The following is a 15,422-nucleotide window of genomic DNA, read 5'->3' on the forward strand; positions in this document are numbered from 1 at the left end:
CTGCCTCTATACCGCCATGACCAACTCAACCCGCACCTACTGTGTCCTTCTCCCATACCATGTAGATTGTAAGCCCTCACGGGCAGGGCCCTCTCTCCTTCTGTACCAGTTTGTAACTCATCTTGTTTATGATTAGTACAATTGTCTGTTATGTATGTGCACCGCTTATCATATGTACAGCGCTATGGAATGAATGGCGCTTAAATAATAATAATAATTCACTTGAATGGGTCTGTGGGGTTTTGTCCCGTACTTCTGTTCCGCAAAAAGATAGAACATGTCCTATCTTTTTTTTGCGGAACGGCCGGATCGCGGACCCATTTAAGTGAATGGGTCCGCTGTGGCTGCCCCACGGACTGTGTTCGTGCATTGCGGGCCGCAGCACGACCACGGTGTGCACACGTCCGTGTGCAGGGGGCCTTAGGCTACTTTTACATTAGCGTTTTCAGTTCCGGTATTGAGATCCGTCATAGGACATCAATAGCGGAAGAAAACGCTTCAGTTTTGTTCTTATTTATTGTCAATGGGGACAAAATGTAACTGAACAAAACAGAGTGCTCCATTTGGTTGCGCTCCTATCGCGGACAGAAAAACTGTGGTGCGGAGCAAGACGGATCCGTCCTGACACACAATGTAAGTCAAAGGGGAGACAATAAAAAACTGATCCGTATCCCATTGACTTTCAATGGTGTTCAAGACGGTTGTCTTGCCTATAGAAGACATAATACAATCGGATCCGCAAAAAAACGCTAGCGTAGCCTTAGTTGCCCATAGCAACCAATCAGATTGCAAAAGAAGAAAATCCAGCACAGAAAAATGGAAATTCCAGCAGTCTTTTTTCCAGCGTAGAAACAATACAAAGCAGTGGCACTTCAACTCCCGACACCTCCCATCAGAGCGACATGTTTCGACCCAAGAAGCGGTTCTTAATCATGATCCACATGATCGGTCGCTCTGATGGGAGGTGTCGGCAGTTGAAGTGCCACTGCTTTGTATTCTTGTTTCTACGCTGGAATAAAGACTGCTGGAATTTCCATTTTTCTTCTTTTGCAAGCTGTTGAACTGAGCCCTGCCTTGGCTGATCCGTGCACACAGAGGATTTGGTGAGCTGGACTTCTGTTACATTGTGCTGGTTCAACCAATCATATAACACCTTTTATTTTCCAAAGGAGCTCTGAAAAATGAAAGATGGAATCTGATTGGTTGCTATGGGCAACTTAGGCTACTTGCACATCTGCGGCAGAGAACAGCCTGCCAGAATTCTCCGCAAACTGAATGTCTGCTGTCCACATTAGGTATAATGGGAATGGGGTAAGGTGGAGATCCTGCAAAAAAGGCCATCAGCTGGACGTAAACTGCGTTTTATTTTCCTGGTGATTCTCGTCATTCTTGCAGGATCAGACGGACAGATGTGAAAGTAGCCTAAGGCAGTTTTCCTTTACAGGAGTTTGATAAATCTCCCCCTCTGTGAATGTATGGACTCACTAGCCAGCTGCCTCTAATTCCCACCGATTCTGAAGATCTGTCCTAAACTATGCACCTGAGCAATTGGTTTATTTTATTAACATCAGTCTTATGTAGTTTCGTAATAGTTTCAGCAAAAAACAAAACCGCATTGCCCTTAGCAACCGGTTAGACCTTTGCTTTTATTTCAAGTCTTGTCCTGACTAAGGGCTCATTCAGACGACTGTGTATTTGTGTCCACATTGTTCTGCAATTTTGCGGAACTGATGCGGACCCATTCTTTTCAATGGGGCCACAAAAGATGCGGACAGCGCACCGTGTGCTGTCCGCACCCGCACTTCCGTTCCGTGGCCCTGTAAAAAAGATAGAACATGTCCTATTGTCGGTTTTGCAGACAAGAATAGACATTTCTATCATAGGGATGGCCGTTCCGCAAAAGGTTTTGCAGATCCGCAATATGCAGATCCGCAAAACGCATATGGTCGAATGAATGAGCTCTAAAAGAAAGGTGGAAGCTGAATGGTTGCTATGGGTACAGCTCTGCACACATGTTGGCTATTTATCAAAGGCTACGGTTTTTATGACAGTCTTTAACCTGTTACGGACACAGAGTACAGGTACGCCCTGATGTCCTGGTACTTAAGGACACAGGGCGTACCTGAACGCCCTGTGTATTTCCGATCACCGCTGCACGGCGGGCGGTGATCGGAACAAGGTGCCTGCTCAAATCATTGCTGCGTTTCCGGGTTATTCTGGTCTCTGGTGACCCGATAACCCGGAATAGAACAGTGATAGGTGGTGTTATAATACACCACCAATCACCGTCCTGCCATCCTGAGAGGTGGCAGTCACGCCACCTCTCAGGATCGCTTCTGATTGGCTGGCTGGGCAGGTGGACGGGCGCAGCGGCAATTTTGAATTGCCCGAGCTCCTCTCCCCGCTCATACAGTTCTGTGGAGCGGCAGAGAGAGAGGAGTTCGGCTGTACTGTGAGTTTTTTTGTGCCATCAGGCACAAATCGGTGTTATGGGGAGAGGTAGATTAGGCAGTGAGGGAGAGTTGGGGGGGGATAAAAAAACATTTTTTATTGTGGTCTAGCACCCGAATCGGGTGTCTGGGGTCCACAGCCCTCAGTTGTGGGACCCTAGACCCCCCAGGTTTGCTGCAGCTTGCCCCCCGCCCCCCCTCCCCCCCCCCCCCCCCTCACACACACACACACACACATTTTTTGGGGGCGCAAGTGTTTTTATTTTGCGCAGACTGTGGCCGGCACTCTTAGCGTTTTATATTTTTTTCTGTTAGGTGTAGGGCAAAGTACGCAAACCCCCGTCCCCCACACACATGCACACTGAATAAACTTTTCTACGCACACACACACTCCCCTATGGCCCGCCGGACGTTCTCGGCCGAGGAGGCATACACCCTACTTGCCTCCGAATCTGAGAGTCCCAGTGAGAATGAGGATGACCCCACTTTCCTTTTGTCATCCTCGTCCTCATTATCTAGCGATGACGATGAGCCCCCAAGGCAGCTGAGACGCTGCCAGGCGGAGCAAGGGGACCGCCATGCTAGGGACCCTGTGGCCCACTAGTACGAGCAGCTCTGGGGCTCGTACTAGTTTTCCGGCCCACCAGATAAGTCAACCGGAGCCCCCTACCGGTGAACTTGTGTGGTGTACCCCAGAGCATTTTGAGCCTGTGAGTCCTGATTTTGTTGGCCAACCAGGAATCCAGATTCCCACAGTTGGATTCATTGAATATTACTATTTTAATCTTTTTTTTCAGTGACCACTTTGTGAATCTGATGGTGGAGCAAACAAACTTGTACGCCAAACAGTTCATTGCTCAACACCCAGGCTCCTTTTTGGCTAGGGCCGGTGGCTGAACTCTGGTCAGTGCAGCCGAGATGAGGACGTTTTGGGGCCTCGTGCTGCACATGGGCCTAGTCAAAACCCCCAGTGTCAGGCATTACTGGAGTGGGGACATCCTCTACCAGACCCTACTTTACAGTACGGCCATGACACGTACCCGGTTTGAGGCCATCCGGAAATGTCTGCATTATGCAGGTAATAAATATGGTAGTTGGTGGCTCACCCTACATAGCTAGTGGACCTAGGTGCTCTTGTGCCAGGACTGCCCCACAGTCCTTTAAGGAAATAGATCAGGTAAATATACTGTATGAGGTGGAACAGGCACTCTATCACCTGAAGCTGCGAAGAGGCATTTCTATAGGTAATTATTGTGTTTGGATACAGTGTACATTTCATTTATAACATCCAATTCATATAGTTGCTCAAAATTGAGTTAAAAAAGGGGTGAATAGATAGATAAAAAGGTGGGTATAAAATGGTAAACATATGATGGTAGGAGGTGATCAAATAAATGATGTTCAAAAATGATTTAAAAAATGATCAAAAATGCAACAAGGTCCTGAGAAGATGCAATAAAGTCTTAAAAAGTAGTTCATGCAGAGATGCAGTAAAATCTTAAAAAGTAGTTCATGCAAAAATAGTTCATATATAGTATTTCATGCGAAAATAATTCATAGATGGTTCATGTATAGATCCTGCATATACCAACCGGTGCCAGTTTATAGGGAGAGGGGTGTGTGCCGTTCTATCGGTGTTGATATGTCCCCGTAGTCCGCTTAGGGGTGTGTAAAAGAAGTAATTCACCTTGTTGGTTTAGATGTCTCCTCAGCGTCTCTCCCTGTAGTCTGGCGTGCTCGGGGTAGCGTGTCTCCTGGCGTGCGATGGCTGGTGTGCGCTACTTCCGGGTGGTGGATCACGTGATTGCTGGCTGGTCACGTAGCGTCCCACGTGACCGGGGTGCTGCCGGAGTTAAGAGTCTTCTTAGCGCGCTGTTGGATGGGTACCGCTATTCTTCTAGTCTCTGCGGTATAATGTGATACAATGCGATTTTCTTGCGGGGATTATGCTACAGGTCAGACGCGTTTCGAAGCTGAACTGCTTCTTCCTCAGTGGCTTTGCATTATCCCTGATGTATGCGTCTTTTATATCCGCCCTTGGGGTGTGGCTAGGTAATTGATTGGGGTTGAGTGAAACAGTGGGCTGGATTCCCATCTTGCTGGGTAGGTATGAAGAGGAATGGATAAATGAATGAATAAATAAATTCCCTATAATGAGAACTTGGCAAGTGAATGTATGGTGTGTAAGTTATATACATATTTTACCTTGGAGAGGTTCTGCAGTCCACTTCAGTCATTAGAGTATGTCTATATACAGTGTTGGGAATGTGTCACAGGAAGGGAACGTGGAAGGAAATGCACCCCCTAGACTGCCACCCTCAACCCTGTCCCGGCCTACTTGCACCACCCGCCCTAGGTGACGGGGCGCAGCTGGGTGATGGTCCTTAAACTCTGTAAGTGCCGGGTAGGGGAGGAAGGAACAGAGAGGGTACCGGACAGCTAGGCAGAGAATGGTACGCGAGATGCAGGCAGACAAATGGACAAGGAAGTGGACAAGAGAGAGGTACCCTGTGAAGGAGAAGGCAAAGGCAGGTCAGCTTGCCGAGGTCAGTCCGGGAGGTCACGTCAATACAAAGGGAAGAGGCAGGTGGCAAATCCGAGAACGAGCCGAGGTCACAATCCAAGATGTAGCATCAAAACCAAGGGAGCAGGCAAAGGGAGGTCAGGAAACGGTCAAGGTCAAATTTCAGAGGTTAATCAATAGAGTAGCTAACAATATACACAGCCTAAGAGACTAAAATCACAGGCAACCTATAGCCAGCAGGCCGCCTGTATTTATAGTGGGGAGTGAGGGTCATGTGACGTGGCCATCGTCACATGACCGACAGCCAGACAAGTCGAGCACCGAGTAATCAGCTCGGCGCTCAAGGCAGACCTAGGAGCAGGGAGCCTCCCAGCTAGCAAGGCCGCCCTGGGAACGAGGCCAAACACAGATCCTCGCTCCCGAAGCTAAGCAGCAGGTCTGCGGCTGATTGGAGACTGAGTGCGCCTTTGCCGCCCCGTTACAGTTTTCGCATCAGGGAGCTTACTTAAGGGAACAAAGTGCACCATCTTGCTAAAACGGTCAACCACCACCCAAACCACTGACCTCCCCTCAGAGGGGGGCAGGTCAGAGATAAAATCCATGGAAATGTGTGACCATGGCCTGCAGTGAATGGGTAGTGGTTGTAGTTCACCAGCGGGATGTGACCATGGGGTTTTTGATCTGGCACATACCTCACAAGTCAAAACATAAGATCGTACATCCTTAGGTAAGGTGGGCCACCAGAAAGACCTCAACAGTAATTCTTTAGTGGCAGCGATGCCTGGATGACCACACAGAACGGAGTCATGACACTCACCCAATAGTCGAAAACGCTCAGGAACGAACAACTTATCTAAAGGTGTTTGTGGAGGAGCAAGTTGCCACAAAGATGCTTGCCGGCAAGATGGGTTCAGGAGGTGTGTCAGAAGGTTGGACGGCATTAAAACTTCGGGAAAAGGCATCTGCTTTAATATTTTTACTTCCTGGTCTGAAAGGAACAGAGGAGTTAAGACGAGTAAAAAAACAGGGCCCACCTAGCTTGTCTAGGATAAAGGCGTTTGGCCGCCTCAAGAAACACTAAATTCTTATGATCTGTGAGAACAGTAACAGTATTTAGCTCCTTCTAAAAAATGTTTCCATTCCTCGAATGCCCACTTAATGGCCAGTAACTCACGGTTTCCAATATAGTACTTTCTCACCGAGGGAGTGAACTTGCGAGAAAAGAAGGCACACGGTCCTAAATTTGTGAAGTTGGAAGACCCCTGGGAGAGGATGGCCCCCACGCCATCTTCCGAGGCATCCACCTCCACCACAAAAGGTTCCTCTGGATTAGCCTGAACCAAGACTGGGGCCTTTTGAAAACAAATTTTTAGAGTCTCAAAGGCCTGGCAGGCCTCCAACGACCAGTTGACAAGGTCAGACCCTTTCTTAGTCAAATCAGTAAGGGGTTTGGCAATGACCGAATTTTTTTTAAATGAATTTACAATAAAAGTTGGAGAATCCTAAAGAGCGTTGAAGTGCCTTTAAGGAGGCTGGTCTTACCCAGTCTTGGATAGCCTGAACCTTACTGGGATCCATTTTAAATGAATGAGGAGTAAGAATATGCCCGAGATAGGGAATCTCTTGAACTCCAAATACACATTTTCCAATTTAACAGATAGATGATTCTCTCTGAGGATTTTAACCACTTCAGCCCCCCTAGCTTAAACACCCTTAATGACCAGACCACTTTTTACAATTCTGCACTACACTACTTTCACCGTTTATTGCTCGGTCATGCAACTTACTACCCAAATGAATTTTACCTCCTTTTCTTCTCACTAATAGAGCTTTCATTTAGTGGTATTTCATTGCTGCTGACATTTTTACTTTTTTTATATTAATCGAAATTTACCGAAATGTTTGCAAAAAATGACATTTTTCACTTTCGGTTGTAAATTTTTTCTAATAAAACTACATTTCTATATAAATTTTTCTCTAAATTTATTGATCTACATGTCTTTGATAAAAAAAAATGCAATAAGTGTATATTTATTGGTTTGGGTAAAAGTTGTTTACAAACTATGGTACAAAAATGTGAATTTCCGCTTTTTTAAGCAGCTCTGACTTTCTGAGCACCTGTCATGTTTCCTGTGGTTCTACAATGCCCAGACAGTAGAAAAACCCCACAAATGACCCCATTTCAGAAAGTAGACACCCTAAGGTATTCGCTGATGGGCATAGTGAGTTCATAGAACTTTTTATTTTTTGTCACAAGTTAGCGGAAAATGATTGAATTTATTTTATTTATTTTTTTCCTTACAAAGTCATATTCCACTAACTTGTGACAAAAAAATAAAAACTTCCATGAACTCACTATGCCCATCATGAAATACCTTGGGATGTCTTCTTTCCAAAATGGGGTCACTTGTGGGGTAGTTATACTGCCCTGGCATTTTAGAGGCCCAAATGCGTGCAAAGTAGTTTGAAATCAAAATCTGTAAAAAAATGGCCGGTGAAATCCGAAAGGTGCTCTTTGGAATGTGGGCCCCTTTGCCCACCTAGGCTGCAAAAAAGTGTCACACATCTGGTATCGCCGTACTCAGGAGAAGTTGGGGAATGTGTTTTGGGGTGTCATTCTACATATACCCATGCTGGGTGAGATAAATAACTTGGTCAAATGCCAACTTTGTATAAAAAAATGGGAAAAGTTGTCTTTTGCCGAAAGGTGCTCTCCATGCATCCATGGATCGGATCCGCAAAACACATACTGACGTCTGAATGGAGCCTTACAGGGGGGTGATCAATGACAGGGTGGTGATCACCCCATATAGATGCATGGAGTCTGAATGGAGCCTTACAGGGGGGTGATCAATGACAGTGGGGTGATCAGGGAGTGTATATGGGGTGATCACCCCCCTGTCAGGCTCCATTCAGACGTCCATATGTGTTTTGCGGATCCATGGATCTGATCCGCAAAACACATACGGATATCTGAATGGAGCCTTACAGGGGGGTGATCATCCCATATAGACTCCCTGATCACCCCCCTGTAAGGCTCCATTCAGACGTCCGTATGTGTTTTGCGGATCCGATCCATGGATGCGTGGATCCGTAAAACACATACGGACATCTGAATGGAGCCTTACAGGGGGGTGATCAATGACAGGGGGGTGATCAGGGAGTCTATATGGGGTGATCAGGGGTTCATAAAGCGTTAATAAGTGACGGGGGGGTGTAGTGTAGTGGTGGTTGGTGCTACTTTACAGAGCTACCTGTGTCTTCTGGTGGTCGATCCAAGCAAAAGGGACCACCAGAGGACCAGGTAGCAGGTATATTAGACGCTGTTATCAAAACAGCGTCTAATATACCTGCTAGGGGTTAAAAAAATCGCATCTACAGCCTGCCAGCGAACGATCACCGCTGGCAGGTTGTAGATCCAGTCTCTTACCTTCCGTTCCTGTGAACGCGCGCGCCTGTGTGCGCGCGTTCACAGGAAATCTCGCCTCTCGCGAGATGACGCACGGATGCGTCCAGGAGGAATGAATCGACTGCCTCCAGGACGCATCCGTGCGTTAGGCGGTCCTGGAGCGGTTAAGAACCAATCTGATGTGCGAAACATGGGTCTTCCAATCCGATGAAAAGACAAGAATATCAAGATAAACATGGGTCTTCCAATCTGATGAAAAGACAAGAATATCAAGATAAACAATCAAAACCTTGCCGATAAGATCTCTGAAAATGTCGTTCATAAAGTTCTGAAACACAGCTGGGGCATTGCAGAGACCAAATGGCATAACATACTCAAAGTGTCCCTCTGGAGTGTTAAAGGCAGTCTTCCATATATAAATCCCCCTTTCGTTATAAGCCCCCCCTCAGAACGAGTTTAGAAAACCAAGAAGCACCCAAGACCTGGTTGAATAAATCAGGAATCAACAGGATGGAATATTGATTCCTAATAGTGATTCAAGTTTCTATAATCCATGCAGGGTCTGAGACCACCGTCCTTCTTCTTAACGAAAAAGAACCCTGCTCCCAGAGGATAGGTGGAGGGCCTAATATGCCCCTTTTTAAGACTTTCCTGGATATAATCTCTCATGGCACTGCGTTCAGGGCCAGAAAGATTGTAAATTCACCCTTTAGGAAATTTTGACTCAGGAACCAACTCAATGGCGCAGTCATAAGACCTATGGGAGGGAGAATATCTGTCTCAGCAGTGGAAAAAACATCATGAAAGTCAGCAATAAAGTGAGGAATGACATCTAAAGAAACCCCAGCTTGAATTACAGTTAAGCAAGAACTACAGTTGGAACCCCATTTTTCTAACTCGCCGAACTCCAGTTGATGACTGCGTTATGTTGCTGAAGCCAGGGCATGCCTAGTACTACCTGAACAGGAAGATTCTCTAGAACAAAAAAGGAACATTTCTCTGAGTGGCAGACCCCAACAGACAGGATTATCTCGGGAGTACGGAGCTTTACCGTGCTCCCCAGCAGGGGGATAGAATCGATGGCGACCACCTGAATCGGGGTGGACAATTTTAGTATTGGGATCCCTACCCGTTCAACAAATTTGAGATCAATAAAGCTAAATGCTGACCCTGAATCCATAATAGCACTTCCTGACCCCTTTAAGACCCCAAAGGCAATTGAGACAGGCAGCAATAGTTTGCTTCCAACCACCTCCGGGAGTACCTTGTCCTTGGATCCCTCTGACTTGGAAGATCTTCCAGAAGGAGGAGCCTTGGGACACTGACGGACCTAGTGGTTGGAATCGCCACAATAAAAACAAGAGCCCCGGCGATGGCGTTGTTCTCTTCGTGTCATCCCGAGCTGCATTGGTTCATCCATCTGAGTCTCCACCTTGGGTTCGATAGGAGAAACCTCAGACCTTGGAAGGCTATGAGGAGAAAACAAATGCTCCCGCTGGCTCTCTCTAATCCGTCTGTCTAGTCTGATGGCTAACGTCATGGTTTCCTCTAAGGAGTCAGGAATAGGGTAACAGACCAGCATATCCTTTAACCTCTCTGTCAACCCTGCCCTAAACTGGCATTTAAGAGCTGGTTCGTTCCAACCCGAAGGAACACACCGCTTGCGGAAATGGGTACAATAATCCTCCACGGGACGATCCCCCTGGGTAAGGGCCTTTAGATTAGACTCAGCCACAGACGCTCGATCAGGCTCATTGTAAAGAACCCCTAGGGCCTGGAAAAAGAGGTCAACAGAATTAAGACACAGGGAATCTGGCGGAAAGGAAAAGGCCCATTCCTGGGGGTCCCCTTGAAGTAGAGAGATGATTATCCCAGCTCTTTGTTGGTCAGGACCAGAGGAGTGAGGTCGTAGTCGGAAATAGAGCTTGCAACTTTCTTTGAAAGTGAAAAAACTCCAGAACCGATCGGGTAATTTAATATGCGGTTCCACCTGAATTCCACCCCTAATTCTTGCACAATTTGAGAAAGACCCTGCACATGCTCGGTAAGACCCTGTAGAGGGTCCATGCTAATTAGGCCTGTGATTCTGTCACGGGAAGGTAGAAGGAAGTGCACCCCCTAGACTGCCACCCTCAACCCTGTCCCGGTCTACTTGCAACACCCGCCCTAGGTGACTGTGCAACTGGGCGACGGTCCCTAACCTCTGTAAGTGCCGGGTAGGGGAGGAAGGAACAGAGAGGGTACCAGACAGCTAGGCAGAGAATGGTACGCGAGATGCAGGCAGACAAATGGACAAGGAAATAGACAAGAGAGAGGTACCCTGTGAAGGAGAAGGCAAAGGCGGGTCAGCTAGCCGAGGTCAGTCCGGGAGGTCACGTCAATACAAAGGGAAGAGGCAGGTGGCAAATCCGAGAACAAGCTGAGGTCAGAATCCGAGATGTAGCGTCAAAACCAAGGGAGCAGGCAAAGGGAGGTCAGGAAACGATCAAGGGCAAATTCCAGAGGCCAATCAATAGAGTAGCTAACAATATACACAGCTTAAGAGACTAAAATCACAGGCAAACTGTAGCCAGCAGGCCGCCTGTATTTATAGTGGGGAGTGAGGGTCATGTGACGTGGCCAGCGTCACATGACCGACAGCCAGGGCCGGCCTTTGGGGTGTGCGGGCTGTGCGGCCGCACAGGGCGCCATAGCAACAGGGGCGCCGGGCGGCCAACAGCTCGCAGTGTAATATGCGGCAGGCGAGGCGGCACTTGTGTTCTCCCTCGGGGCGGGCTGGCGGCGGCTGGGCAAAGGGAGATGAGCGCTTCCATTGTGGAAGCGCTCATCTCCAGTCATCTGTATCGCCGTCCTCAGGACAGCGATACAGATGCCTGCCTGTGCTGCGGTAGGGGAGGGAGAGGCGTGTCCCTTTCCCTTCCTCTGATAGGCTGCCGGCCTAGTGCCTGCAGCCTATCAGAGGCCGGTGCCGGCGGCGCGATGACGTCATTGCGCCGCCTGAGCCATACAGCGTGGGACACAGGCCAGAAGAGGCCTGCATCGCATCACTGACATGGAGGTAAGTATGTGTTTTTTTTTATTATTTTTATGTACAATACTTTTACTGGCGGGGGCTGTTATTACTGGCAAAGGGGGGGCTGTTTGTTATTACTGGCAAAGGGGGGGGTGCTGTTATTACTGGCAAAGGGGGGCTGTTATTACTGGCAAAGGGGGGGGCTGTTATTACTGGCAAAGGGGGGGGCTGTTATTACTGGCAAAGGGGGCTGTTATTACTGGCACAGAGGGGCTGTTATTACTGACACAGAGGGGCTCTTATTACTGGGGCCTGTTATTACTGGCACAGAGGGGCTCTTATTACTGGGGGCTGTTTTTACTGGCACAGAGGGGCTGTTATTACTGGGGGCTGTTATTACTGACACAGAGGGGCTCTTATTACTGGGGGCTGTTATTACTGGCACAGAGGGGCTGTTATTACTGGGGGCTGTTATTACTGGCACAGAGGGGCTCTTATTACTGGGGGCTGTTATTACTGGCACAGAGGGGCTTTTATTACTGGGGTCTGTTATTACTGGCACAGAGGGGCTCTTATTACTGGGGTCTGTTATTACTGGCACAGAGGGGCTGTTATTACTGGGGGCTGCTATTACTGGCACAGGGGGGCTGCTATTACTGGCATGGGGGCTATTATTACTGGCACAGGGGGGGGCTGTTAATACTGGCACATGATTGGGGGCACTATAGGGGCATCTACTGAGGCCACAAAGAAGGGGTATTTTATATGGGCTCTCTGTACAGTACAATTTTATACTGGGACACATGGTGGGTACTATGGGGAAGGGGGGAGAGGAGTACTATGGGGTCATCTACGGGGGGCACTAAGAAGGGGTATTTTATACTTGTAAATTATGGGGGACACTGAGGGCATCTACTGGAGCATTTTATACTGGTACATTATGGGGGGCACTAGGAGGAAGGAGGGTGTGGAGCACTATGGGGTCATTTACTAGGGGCACTATATAGGGGTATTTTATACTGGCACATTATGGGGGCACTATGAGGACATTAGCTCAAATGGGGGCATTACAAGGGGGTATTTTTTGCACTGTCACATAATAAGGAGAATTATTACTACTGGGGGGGGGGGGCATTATGGTGGGCTTTATTACTCCCCCATGGTATGACCCCCTAGTAGCAACACCAGCCTCTCCCTGCTCTGCTATCCCTCTGCCCCTTCTACAAATACTTATTATGAAATCTTTCTCATTAGGATAAAACACCTCATCAGCTCCATCGAGCCCCCGGCCAAAGTGTGGAAGTGGCGTCCGAGATCCCCAAGGGCCAAGCCAAGTAACTGTAAGTTTTCATGTGAAATATGTTTGTTATACACATATAGCCTACACTGTGCCACACAATATTTTTATTTATTTTTTTTGAGGGGGGGGGGGGGGGGCGCCACAAGGTTAGCTCGCACAGGGTGCCTGAACACCTAAGGCCAGCCCTGCCGACAGCCAGACAAGTCGAGCACCGAGTGATCAGCTCGGCGCCCAAGGCAGACCTAGGAGCAGGGAGCCTCCCAGCTAGCAAGGCCGCCCTGGGAACAAGGCCAAACACATCCTCACTCCCGAAGCTAAGCAGCAGGTCTGCGGCTGATGGGAGACCGAGTGCGCCTACGGCGCCCCGTTACAGGAATGTCTATGTTCATTATTTAAGAAAAACACATGTGCGTTTTCTGTCCCAGTTTGTGTCTTTTTTTGCGGCACGGTGTATTGGCCTATTAAATTCCGTTTTTTTTGTGTCTGATGTGTCTGTAGTCGCTTGAGTGCATCATGTCTGTGCAGAAGGTTGTGGTTTTATAGTTCTGGTGCATTTTTATCTAAAAAAAAAAAAAAAAAGAATTTAATAGGCCAATACACCGTGCCCTAATCAATTCGCAAAAAAAAGACACAAACTGGGACACAAAACGCAACCAAAACGCACATGCGTTTTTTCAGAACATTGCGTTTTTCTTAAATAATGAACGACTGAAGTGGACTGCAGAACCTCTCCAAGGTAAAATTTGTAAATAACTGGGAATCCAGCCCACTGTTTCACTCAACCCCAATCAATTACCTAGCCACACCCCAAGGGTGGATATAAAAGACGCATACATCAGGGATAATGCAAAGCCACTGAGAAAGAATCAGTTCAGCTTCGAAACGCGTCTGGCCTGTAGCATTATCCCCGCAAGAAAATGGCATCATATCACATTATACCACAGAGACTAGAAGAATAGCGGTAACCATCCAACAGCGCGCTTAGAAAACTCTAACTCCGGCCTGCCAGCAGTCACGTGATCCAGCCATCGCACGCCGGGAGACCCGCCACCCGAGCATGCCAGACTACAGGGAGAGACGCTGAGGAGACATCTAAACCAACAAGGTGAATTACTTCAAGATTATTAAGTTTCCATGTCTATCTCCTCTGGTCCTCAACAAATTCCTCACTAAATTCAAGACATCTCCTGTTTTTGCATTTCTCAGACTAGAGCTCTCAAGGCATAGGAGACAGCTGTACAGGTGTGAGAGGTTCCAGCGAGAAGGATTTGAACTGAGCACATTTGGTACAGGAAGCAACAAACACTTTAATTTCTTGTCTACTAGTCTAAGACGCCAGTAGAAATAGCAAAGTAGTTCTGCTTTGAACCCAAGATAAAATTTCTCTGCAAAGTCTCTCAGGGACTACGGATAGTCCTTTTTGCGAGTAGGGTTGGGGCTTCCAGTGGGAAGTATTAAGGTGGATTTAGACAAGCAGATAATCGTTCAAGCAGTCGCCAACACGAACGACCGAACGTTGTAGCAGACAACTAGCATTTAAATAAAAAGATTATCGTGTAACTTTTTTTACACAATTTAAATACACCATGCCTGCCTACACAGGGCTGTCTATCGTCAAGCGTGTACACGATGCACATTTACATAACGCAATTCATTAACGACAAACAATGATTTTACTTGTTCACATCAACAATTTCACAAACGTTGAATGAGTGTTTTTAGTCAGATCGTTACAAACATTTACATGGCACGATTCTTGTTCATTTTCCATCGCCTTCATTTGAATCTTAAAGGGGTTGTCCGGGTTCAGAGCTGAACCTGGACATACCCTTATTTTCACCCCGGCAGCCCTCCTGAGCCTGGCATCGGAGCATCTCATGCTCCGATGCGCTCCCGTGCCCTGCGCTAGATCGCGCAGGGCACAGGCTCTTGTGTTTACAATAACACACTGCCGGGCGGTAACTTCCGCCCAGCAGTGTGTTCGGTGACGTCACCGGCTCTGAGGGGCGGGCTTTAGCTCTGCCCTAGCCGTTTTACTGGCTAGGGCAGAGCCAAATCCCGCCCATCAGTGCCGGTGACGTCACCGGGGTTCCTGTCAGCCCCATAGAGAGCCCCGGTACGTCACCGGAACTCAGAAAAATGCCTTTGCCCTGCGCGATTTAGCGCAGGGCAAAGGAGAGCATCGGAGCATGAACTGCTCCGATGCTCATGTCAGGGGGGCTGCCGGGGTGAAAATGGAGGGATGTCCAGGTTCAGCTCTGAACCTGGACAACCCCTTTAACTATTATCTGCTTAACTATCCATCCTTAGTTGCTTCTAGGATGCAACTTGGTTTGATAAAGTGAGTAGGCGTCTCCTGTCTTTGTTCAGAAATCCAGCCCAGGTAATGATATTGACCAAATTATGGACTGCAGTGGTGCAGTGTTCTACGTGATTGACTAGAAGGAAAGCGGCCTTGCAAAAGAGAAGTTGGGTTTCCAAACTAGACATTCATGTCCCTCCCTATTCAGCTTAAAAAGTTATATGCCAAACTCTCTTCTTTATCAGACTCTTCTGGGAGGAACCCTAACAGGGTAGGTACTGTAACTCAACTGTCCTGAATCCTGCGTTGTGTGCTGCGGTTTGGTTCCCCTTCTCCAGCCTGATCTGGCTCTCTTCCTGCATGTCAGGCTGCCCATGGTAATCCAGAGTGTTCTGGTGACATCATCCAGCCAGGTTATATAAAC

This window comes from Bufo gargarizans, chromosome 2 (assembly GCF_014858855.1).
Source record: "Bufo gargarizans isolate SCDJY-AF-19 chromosome 2, ASM1485885v1, whole genome shotgun sequence".
Classification (NCBI taxonomy): Eukaryota; Metazoa; Chordata; class Amphibia; order Anura; family Bufonidae; genus Bufo; species Bufo gargarizans.